This window comes from Triturus cristatus, chromosome 7 (assembly GCF_964204655.1).
Source record: "Triturus cristatus chromosome 7, aTriCri1.1, whole genome shotgun sequence".
NCBI classification, from domain to species: domain Eukaryota; kingdom Metazoa; phylum Chordata; class Amphibia; order Caudata; family Salamandridae; genus Triturus; species Triturus cristatus.
The window spans coordinates 664,991,938-664,995,144 of record NC_140590.1 but is presented as its reverse complement, the minus strand read 5'-3'; the positions used below and the strand labels follow the sequence as shown (position 1 = coordinate 664,995,144).

Genomic DNA, 3,207 nt, shown 5'->3' with positions numbered 1-3,207 from the left:
AATTGGCTAAAAACATATTTTATTTAAAAAATTGTGCTTAGCATTCCCAGTGCTATACCCTTATTCCCTATGTTTTGGGCTCTTCCCAGTCACCGGCCCTTGCCCCACCCACACAAGTGAGGTATCATTTCACTCGGGGGACTGAGGGGAATGCTGTGGGGAAGACATTTGTGCCAGCACGATGATTCCACCGAAAAATCTGTGGAAAATGTGTTTTCTGCAGCTAAATTTGAGGCTTGCAGGGCAATCAGGGTAAGAAAATGTTGGGGGATCCATGCAAGCCATACCTCGCTGGACTCACCTGGGTGTCTAGTTTTCAGAAATGTGTGGGTTTGGTAGTTTTCCAAGATGGCCGCCGAGCCCAGGGCCAAAAACCCAGGTGACCTCTCTTGCAAAACCAGGTTGTTTTGTGATAAGTCATTTTGATGTCTCCTCAATACGTTTTAGGCCCTTGCCTGTCGCGGGTACTTAACCCACCCATGCGAGTGAGGTATCATTTTTATCGGGAGACTTGGGGGAACGCTGGGTGGTAGGACAATTTTGGATCCACATAGATTTTTCAGAAATGTGTGGGTTTGGTAGGTTTCCCTAGATGGTCGCCAAGCCCGGGACCAAAAACTCATGTGACCCCCCTTGCAAAACCAGGGATATTAGTCATATAGTCCAGCAACTGGGGCGCTCCGATATGCAGGGTATTTACAAAAAAAAAATTTCCTTTTTATTTTCATTTTCATTCCCATTTCTCGTTATGAGTTAGCTCTATCAACAATACTATGAGCCAATGAGGAGCGAGACTCAAGAGTAGATCAATGGTGCCAGAATAGAGAATAGGGGATAACATCCAAATCTGAATGTGATTGCATCATTATTTAAATGTATGCAACCGATAAGTTGGAGCTACAGCGAAAAATATTTTACTGCTGGGTTAAGATTGGTAGCAATAACATCACACTGAGGAATACCGGTAAGATGAAGAGTATGTATTAACCCCAAGAAGTACTGCTGGGTCATAACTAGTAGTGGCAGCACAATAAAGAATTAACGAAGGGATCACCAAAAAAAACAAGTAAGTGACGAAATAGGAGGACCTGACCAATCAGAGAACACGCGCTCATATTTAAATCTGGCGTGTTCCCGTGATTCTGTTTATCGAATCAATGAAAAGAACACGTGTGAGGCTTGAGCAGTACAGCCACACGGAAGGTAAGACACCCGTTAGGCAGGTAAAATAGTAGAATTAGGACATCTCTAAAAGGAAAGCTCTAAGTGTAATGAGCAAAAAAAAAATCTTTTCCTTTTAGTAAAAAGTAATCGCAGTAAAACGGGAGAGGAGGCTTGGAAATCTAGGTCCCTTAATCACTGCTAGCGGTCCAAATTGGGATTCGAACTGACTACGACCCTAGGAAATTTTAAATAAAGGTACGACCTTTTTTTCTCTTCTATCGCATTTTTAAGGATATATCAGTTGGATAGAATATATATCCCAGCGACTACAAATAGTATGTTTATTTCAGGCCGAGGCTAACACTAAGGGTCCTCAACGTTTCTGAACTATACTAAATAGAAAGAATACCACGTGAGGCAAGCGTAAGCGCTAACATTGAGGTACGATTTGTTTTCATTAAAACATTGGAGTGTCATATGGATTTTAATAAAGAATGGGGTAAAATATAATTACAGACGTTATAAATTCTCTTATGTAGGTTGACGAGACAGGAAGGAAACTGTACAAGACAAAGAAGGGCTAATATACAGTCCGTATCTGTGCTAGATATCAACAGGGGCACAGGAGTCAAAAAGAACAGGTGAGATTAGTAAAACCAGCAGGAAGGTGGGCGGTAATTTACAACAAATACAAATTCTAATATAAGTAGCAATGTGATATAGAGTTATTCTCGAATCAAGAGTGGTTTATTGTTGAAAAAATCTTTCTCTTATAATAACAATAACAAACTATGAAAATAGCGTGATTTTAATCATATTATTGGGGCACTGACAAAGGATGATATTAAGAGGATACCAAATATTGAATTGTGATATATAGGGTTCTTTTGAAATAAAAATCCCCCCACATTTTTTATAAAAATATCGTTTTGTTTATATCCATTGCATACAGGATGCTTACAGCGACTGTATTATGAAATACTCAGAGGGACTAAAATCTTTTACGGTCTTGAAAAAGATGGACTATCAATAAGGAACCATCGAAACGCGTCGACGCAACTAACAGGATAATCTATGAGAATCTTGGTCTTGTAAATGGTGTAAAGACTAAGTATATCAAGGCCAAGTTGTCCATTTTTGTCTCTATTGATATGCTCTTTCAATGACAAATTATATTGTCAAATCTTCTCTCTGTTTAACAAATGTTGTTTTTGAGTATATAATGCTTTGTATAATGTTTTAGTTGTACTGTATTTTAGGAATTAATTGTGCCTTTTTAAATATATGTGTTATACATAGTTTATAATAAACTTTTTTATGTCATTATAAATGCATGATAATATGTTTTTAACAAGGTAGCCTTTGCGTCAATATTTGGGAGCTGAAAACTTTATAACATTGTTGTGTGATTGAATATGAGGAAGGGATTACTGTAGGTGTCTCAGTGATATTCTAAGGGATAGCTGAATTTCAAACTATCTGATTCCTCAGAGGGCCAGATGGTCACTGATTCTTTGGATCTGGTGAGTGTCTTTACCTGCAGGTTGCAGGAGACTAATGGCACTAGTCCAGGGGAGAATGAGGGTGCTTCTTGCTTCCTTAAGGGTCCCTCTCTTCAGGAGTTTTAGCCAAGAATAAGGGTCGTTCACTGAGTTCCAAGTCTGCTGCCTCAGGGACAAAGTATCCCATTTTTGCTCTGTGCTTGGGGCCAAAGTCCTGTTGTTGGCGACATAGAACTCCTCTTGGTCCTTCTTTGAAGTACATTGTTCATATAGGAGGTTCTGGTGTCAGGGTGGTCCCTTAAATCTGAGATTTAGAGGTGTTGGCGTGGTGTGGCAGCTAGTAGTCAATGGGCAGCTAGTTCTTGCAGCTAGTACATCCGGTGTTGTAGGCCACCTTTTATACCCAGAACTCACTATTTCTGCCCTGCTACAGATGGCAGAATTCAATTTTAGGTGTACAGACCAGGCTGCCCACCCTAGAGATGTAGCCAGCCTTCCTGGGGGTATACACCTCATGCATAGCTAATTTCTCACCTTGCCC

At 40.1% G+C, this 3,207-nt stretch overlaps 1 long non-coding RNA gene across 1 annotated transcript; it reads left to right on the top strand.

Moving 5' to 3' along the window:
* The first annotated feature begins 1,157 nt into the window (after positions 1 to 1,157).
* LOC146810318 (uncharacterized) lies at positions 1,158 to 2,488 on the top strand. Its single transcript, XR_014965664.1, has 5 exons — positions 1,158 to 1,203; positions 1,302 to 1,419; positions 1,515 to 1,605; positions 1,704 to 1,805; positions 2,117 to 2,488. It is a non-coding gene; the product is annotated as an uncharacterized LOC146810318 (long non-coding RNA).
* Positions 2,489 to 3,207: the final 719 nt, after the last annotated feature.